The sequence below is a fragment of the Pelecanus crispus genome, unplaced genomic scaffold (genome assembly GCF_030463565.1).
Source record: "Pelecanus crispus isolate bPelCri1 unplaced genomic scaffold, bPelCri1.pri SCAFFOLD_76, whole genome shotgun sequence".
NCBI classification, from domain to species: domain Eukaryota; kingdom Metazoa; phylum Chordata; class Aves; order Pelecaniformes; family Pelecanidae; genus Pelecanus; species Pelecanus crispus.
In genome coordinates this window covers 262,419-270,000 of record NW_027461490.1, presented here as the reverse complement: position 1 = coordinate 270,000, position 7,582 = coordinate 262,419, and the positions used below count along the sequence as shown (strand labels likewise).

The window sequence follows — 7,582 nt, the reverse complement described above, 5'->3', positions numbered from 1 at the left end:
ACGTCTGAGCTTCCATCTCGGAAATGCGGGAGGCGGTAAAAAGAAAATTAAAAAACCCCCAGCCCCCCCACCCCCCGACCACCCCGGCTGGGAGAACCGGTGCCGCAAGGAGCATGCCTCTGGCTTCCGCAGTGGCTTGTGATGTCCTAGGTGCCCGAGGAGGTTATAGGGCAGAAGGAGGCGCCTGGCTTGTGCCTGCGCTTGTGATGTCATCTGTGCCTTTATATGGGATGGGACTGGGGCAGGGTCGCGGCTTGTGCAGCTGCTTGTGATGTCACTGGTGGCTCTGTAGGTATTAGGAGAGGAGCAGGTCCCTGGCTTGTGCAGGTGCTTGTGATGTCACATGATGCCAAGTAGGGTGTAGGTCCAGAGGTGGCTCCTGGCATGTGCATCTCCTTGTGATGTCATTGGTGGCTCTGTAGCTAGTAGGAGAGCAGCAGGTCCCTGCCTTGCACAGGTGCTCGTGATGTCACATGTAGCTGTGTAGGTGATATGGCAGGAGCAGGAACGTTCCTTGTGCAGCTCATTAGGATGTCACAGGTGTCTGAGTAGTTGGCAGAGCAGGAGCAGGATCTTGCCTTCTGCAGGTGCTTGTGATGTCACTGGTGTCTAAGTGGGTGACTGGGAATGAATGGACACCTGGCCAGTGCAGGTGCTTATGATGTGATAGAATCATAGAACCGTTTAGCTTGTAAAAGACCTTTAAGATCATCCAGTCCAACCATTAACCTAACCAGTTCAGGGTAGAGTAATAATTTCATGTTTCCTTGGTGGCTGGATTACTTTTTAATGAAAGTAAAAACTGGGAATCATTAAGGTTGGAAAGGATCTCTAAGATTATCCGCCCAACCATCAACCCAACACCCCCATGCCCACTAAATCATGTCCCAGAGTGCCACGTCTACCCGTTTTTTGAACACCTCCAGGGATGGTGACTCCGCCACCTCTCTGGGCAGCCTGTTCCAATGCTTGATCACCCTCTCCGTGAAGAAATTTCTCCTAATATCCAATCTAAACCTCCCCTGATGCAGCTTGCGCCCATTTCCTCTCGTCCTATCGCTAACTACTTGGGAGAAGAGACCCACACCCACCTCACTGCACCCTCCTTCCAGGTGGCTGTAGAGAGCGATAAGGTCTCCCCTCAGCCTCCTCTCCTCTAGGCTAAACAACCCCAGCTCCCTCAGCCGCTCCTCGTAAGGCCTGTGCTCCAGACCCTTCCGCAGCTTCGTTGCCCTTCTCTGGACACGCTCCAGCACCTCAACGCCCTCCTTGTACTGAGGGGCCCAGAACTGGACACAGTCTTCCAGGTGCGGCCTCACCAGCGCCGAGTACAGGGGGACAATCACCTCCCTGCTCCTGCTGGCCACACTGTTCCTGATACCCTTGCCAACTTCTTGCCTACCCCCAGATTACTTTCTGTGGTGGCAGAGCGCGGGAAAGAGAAAGCCCTCGTGCTCTGCAAGCACTGTTCAGCAGCAGCCAAAACACTGGCGTGTCATCAGTGCTGGTGCAGTAACATATGCAAAGCAGAACACCCTATGGTCTGCTGTGAAGAGAATTAACTCCAGCCCAGCCTGATCCAGGACACAGTTACAGGTCATGCAGTCAGGGCGAGGAAGGAGCAATGGCTTTTTTAAATGACCTGAGGAAATCTGTGGATCACAGAAGCGGGCTCTTCTAGGGGACTCGCTCTCCCCGGTATTCACTGGTCAAGTGAGACAGCAGGATGCAAAGAGTCCAGGAGGTTTCCTGAGGTGTTTGTGGAAAAGTTCTTAGCGCAGCTGCCAAAGGGGCCACCCGGTCTGATGCTCACCTGGACCTGGTACTCCCAGAAGAGGACAAGATGCTCAGGGACGTGAAGAGCAGTGTCAGCCTTGGCTGCAGTGACCATGAAACTGTGCTCTCATGGATCCCCAGGGACACGGCGAGGGAGAGGAGCAGAGCACATGAGGGAAGCAGAATTTGGCCTAAGGAGGGCACTGGCAGGTGGCATCCCATGGGTGCAGTGTCAGGGCCCTGAGAGCATCCATAGGCCTCCAAGTCCGTGACCAGCATCACCTGGGGCCACTCACAGCTCTGTTCCATGGGCCCAGGAGACCACGTAAGCCCAGGCCTGAGTTTCAGCCCCAGCTTCATCATCTATTGCTCTAGGTGTACTGGTCTCCAGACACAGCCAGAGACACAGCCTTGCCTGCCCATGGACCTTGTTGATTTGGACTTGCAGACTCACTTCGCAGCTTGATTCTTGATGGGGTGGGTGTGCAATGAAATGGCATTCATCGAATGCCCGCCAAGTGCCAGACCCCAGCTGATTCACGGAGGCCTAGGGCCTTTCCGCTTCCTTTCTTGCCGTCACTTGGTCAGGTTTTTTTGGGAGGAGAGGAAGGAAAAGCAGGTGAGGTTTCTGGGTGACGATGACTGGAAAGGTGGGGAGCAGAGCCTTCACAGGTGACATGATCTAAAGGCCATGCTAGATGAAAAGTGTTCTCTTCTGCTCCTGCCTCCGAGCCCTTAAATCTTCAGCAGGAACCTGGAAGCTCTGAGACCCCTGCACCTCCCTCGCTGTGGAGTGATTGCTGGAGGTGACTTAAGACATCAGACTTAGATTTACGATTACAAGAAAGGCACAGCATTGAAGAAGCTTTCTGGATGGAATGCAGCTGGATGCAAGGAATCTATCCCACAGGAAGTTCCTAAGCCTGTAACCTTGGATGTCGCAACCCAGGGGAGCCTGGTGTGCTGATTCTGAGAGGAGCTGCCCAGGGGGTGGAGTGGTGTGGAGACATCACGGCCAAGCCCTGTGATAAGGGAACTCGGAGGGGCATCGTGGGCCCCGATAAGCTGCATAAGTGATACCCTGAGTCAGCAAACTATCATGATGTTGACGAAAATGCTGTCCTTTAGTAAACTTTACTCATTATAATATCATTATAATACTAGAACACACTCCCATCTCAAAAACCTACCCGCCTCCAAGGTAAGACCCCCCCTCACTGAGCCTGCGCTCTGAATTTTGATGAGCCTGTACCTTTAAAACGAAGCGAGAAAGTTTTACACCAATCGTAACAAAAGTATGTATGACTAGAGTCCCTCAAGCTCCACCTGATGTGTAAAAATACTATAAATTGGCCTAAGAGAGAGGAGATGTTGGGGAAGATACCATCGTGTACTACTCTGACCTCTGGGATCAGTCGACGGGCTAAGCCTCTCTTCCCCCCCATCGGGACGCCTTTGGGTAAGAATCTAACACTTGGTTATACCAAGTGCCTCCCCGGGAAACTTAGAAACCTCTACAGAGTCACTTTTATGTCTTTTGATGCATCTGTGTTATTTTAAACTTTGGCATTTGTATGTGCCTTGCAGTCAGTGAATTTATCACCGGTAATCCAAAGAACCTGTGTGTCTGTTGCTTTAATAAATTGCTTTGATTTATTGGTCTAGCCGTGATAGTGGTCATTGAACGCGACCAGACACTTGAAGTGTGGCCGTGATAGTTCATGCAGCACGACTAGACGAAAGGTGCCTACGTTATTTGTGAATCCATAATCGTGATAGTTCAGTGTACTGAACGCGACCGGACTTATAACGATAAATTGAGTACCTTCCAAAGCCTCTCTTGACGCAACACTCGCGTTAAGCTCTTAAGTTGGTAGTACCCAACTCAGATGCTTTCTTTCAATTCTGTATGGGGTGGTGCCTCCAGCATTGAACCCCCCTCATCTACAGCATGGGGAACCAGGAGCTCCGGGAGGCCTTTAGGAACGTGTTTTCATGGATGACTTTCAACAGTGATAAGTTTTCTATCACTGTTCACAAACGATTCACAGGGTATCCCATTGCAGGCCTGTCTTGTTTTCTGGTTTAGCATTTTTGTTATCATTATCTTTATGGCTATTATTAATCCTACTGATTAATGAACCTTCTCTGTCTCACCTGGATCTGATAGAAAAGTGTGTCTTTATGGGACAGAGCTTACACTCTCCGAGCACCTCTGTAATGGGATGTAAACGGGATCTCCCTAGTGCACTAACTGAAGGTTGCGTCTTCTCCCAAAGCTAATGGCAACATCAGACACAAGGAATTTCACCCCAGAAGGGCCGCCTTCTCCTTGGAACTGGGAGATAAAAGCTCATTGTCACATTGGTAGCTGTTAGAGACCAAGGGCTGGAATTTGCACTCACCCATTGGTGTGTGGTGACAGTGGAGATGATGAATAGTCAACAAAGTACATAGCCAGGGCTGTCCCACGTGTGACAGGGAAGAAGACATCCTCCAGGAGGGGAATCTGGAGCTGCCTGGAGAGCCCGTGGCTTCTCTAGGGAGAGTGTGTGCCTGGGGTGGGCGGTGACTGCAGCCCTACAAAGGGAGAGATCGCCCAAGATGGAGTCACCCAAAGGGAAGGGGCAAAATCCAGGTGTCTGCAAGGAAACAAAGATGGACACAGCCAACCCTACACAGACCAGCCCCAACAGGCAACAGCACCTTTACAGCCACCACACCAACGGCAGCACTTACACAGCCATGAGCAACACAACTGGCCCCATCCTGGTCCCCCTCTCAGGCTGATCTGGTGGGAAGGTTGCATGAGTGCTCTCTACGTTCCCGGCAGAACTTAACCGCGGGCTCACACAGCCCCATGGTCCCCCACTGTGGGCCTGGCCTTTGGGTGTGCCCACACTCAGAGATATTACCCACTTGGTAGTTCCAACTCTCCAGATCCTGGTGGCCTCCTCCTCCTCCTCCTCGCTAGCCCCACTTGACCAGCAAAGCATGTACGCCCAAACACACACACACGCACGCACGCACGCGCGCACACACACACACACACTTAGCGAGACCAGGAAAGGTAAAAGTGAGACAACTCACGGGTTGAGATGAAGATAGCTTAATAGGTAAAGCAAAAGCCGTGCACACAAGCAAAGCAAAATGAGGGATTCATTCACTGCCTCCCACCAGCAGGCAGGTATTTAGCCATTTAAAGGAAAGCAGGGCTTCATCACTCATCACGGTTACTTGGGAAGACAAATGCCATCACTCCAAACATCCCCGCTTCCTTCTTCTTCCCCCAGCCTCTATTGCTGAGCACAATGTCCTATGGTCTGGAATATCCCTTGGGTCGCTTGGCATCAGCTGTCCCAGCTGCGTCCCCTACCAACTTCTTGTGCACCCCCAGCCTACTGGCTGGCGGGGCAGCGTGAGAAGCAGAAAAGGCCTCGGCACTGTGCAAGCACTGCTCAGCAATAACAAAAACATCCCTGTTATCAACACGGTTCTCAGCACAAATGCAAAATACAGCACCATACAAACTCCTGTGAAGATACCTCTACCCCAACAGAAACCAGTACAATAAGCAGGACAGACCACGGCGATCAGGCACGGGGTTTGGCTGTGCCAGCCAGCACTGACCAGCCCCTCCCCACGGGCACCTGGCCCCTTCAATCCCCCTCCGGACCCCTCTTCCACAGGCTGCTTCTTCCACCTTTCACCTCCATCCCTCCCTTTCTCTGCCCCATTCTCCTCCCCAATTCATTGCCACCCTCAGCAATAACTTTTCCCCCAACGGTCTCAGCCTCTCTCCATTTTGTACCTAATTTCACAGCTTGGATACCATCGCCTAGCTCCTCCGGCATCACTGATGCCATGGCATCCAAGGCATCACTGATGGCCTGGCAAGACTTGACTGCCCACAAGGTCCCCAGTGCTCACCCCTCTGTGTAGTTTGGCCACTTCTCACGTCTGCAGCCGCCTGCGACACCCAGCTGGGACACACGGTGCTGCCCATGCTTCTGGCCCCTTCTCCCACTCTTCTCTGTCACATCCTGCATGTTCTCATGCCACCTCCCGTAGGTTCCCATGTCACGTACAGGTGGCTTCAGCCCAGGGCAGGGCCTCGCCGGGGGCCCACTCATCTCTCTGCAGCCTTCCCATCTGCTCTCCTTGATGACCTCATGACACCTGCCTGCTCCTGGCCTATCACATTGCTGTCATGAGGTGACCTCACAAGCAACAGCCCAACCGTGTTGGGCTTTGCCTACCTCTACTAGCCGTTCCCGCTGCCTGAGCTGTCAGCTGTGTCACTCTGGGGTTTGTGATGCCCTTGATGATGTCACAGTCTCTGCCTGCCTGCCGCAAGTCAGTCATGTTGCTGCAATAGAAATGGCATCATAACCCACCTCCCAGCCACGCATGTCATCTCCACCTTCCTCTACATCTCCCCTCTCCCAAGCTCTCAGCACTGCTGGGCGGGTTTTCCAACGCTCCAGGCGACATCACTGCGCCTGCCTCAGCACCGGCCCAGTTGGGCTCTTTCCAAAGAAGGGACATCAAAATCCACCTCCCAGCTACGAGGCTTCTCCTTGCATTGTCCTCTTCTGCAACAGCAGTAACCTCCCAGCCAGCCTCCCACAACCCTTCCCCTTTCCCTGCCTCTCCTCTCCCTTCCCCAGTGCTCTCCTTTCTGCTGGGCAGGCAGCAATGTGCTCCCCCACGGGGACTGCAGAGCCCTGCTGGCACAGCTCGAAGGGTGGGAGGGCGGCCATGGACAGCGAGGGCTCCTCAGGAAGGCAGGTAGGCGGGCGAGGAGGTGGAGGTGAGCTCTGTGCAAAGGGGAGGCTGGCGTGCACAGAGCCTTGCCTTGGAGGAAGCCTCATGGCCCCAGGTCCTCGTGGACACAGCAACTTCAACCACTCCACAGTCTGCTGGGAGGGCAACAGCGCTGGGCACCAGCAAGCCAGGAGATTCCTGGAGGGTGTGGAAGACAACATTTTGACGCAGACACTAGATGAGCTCGCTAGGGCTGGTCTCACTTACTGACAGCTGGATCTGGATAGGGATGTGAAGGGTGAGGGCAGCCATGGCTGCAATGAGCACGAGACGGTGGAGAAGTAGGACAACTAGCAGAATGACAGTGCAGGAGTGCAGGAGAGCTGATTTCAGTTAGCTGAGGATCTGCTTGGAGGACAAAAGGGGCTGTGAGTCCCTCCCGGGTCTTCAGGGACAACGTCCTTAAAGCCCAGGAAGAAGGCAGTCGGATGCTCAGGGAGTCGAGCAGGGCCTGGCAAGAGGTCAGCGTGGATGAACAGGGACCCCTGCGACCTAAGAGGCGACACTGCAGAAGGAAGGTCAGGGAGGCTGAAGGGGGAAGAGGCTGCCCAGGAGGCAGATGGACCCCTGGCCTGTGGGTGCAGGGACGGAGCCAGCAAAGGCCAAGCTCAGCGGTGGCTGGAAATGGCCGTGCATGGGGAGGGCACCCAGGCGGCCTCCTCTGAATGTGTTGTGAGCACAAGGCAGGCAGCTGAGGGAACCGTGCTCCTAGTGCCCAGGGGGGCAGGGGACGGAGCAACAAAGCCACTAGAAATACAGTACTTCCTCACAACAAAGATTCTCCCTTGAGAGTGCTGCTAGGAAATGTATTTTGCTGAGTAACTGGACACACATACGCATTTGTCTATACGTTGACCTATACGTAAATACGGGGTTTTCCATACGCTTACACAGAAAGACAGATAGCACATATTCGATGAGAAGAATCCACATTTGGCCATCCAGAAAGAGGCCATTTTGCTGAAGCTTTGTACCCTGC

At 53.5% G+C, this 7,582-nt stretch overlaps 1 pseudogene; it reads right to left on the bottom strand.

Annotated features, from left to right (window-relative positions):
* The window catches only part of LOC142597067 (uncharacterized), an 11,943-nt pseudogene extending 5,088 nt beyond the window's left edge, over positions 1–6,855 (bottom strand).
* Positions 6,856–7,582: the final 727 nt, after the last annotated feature.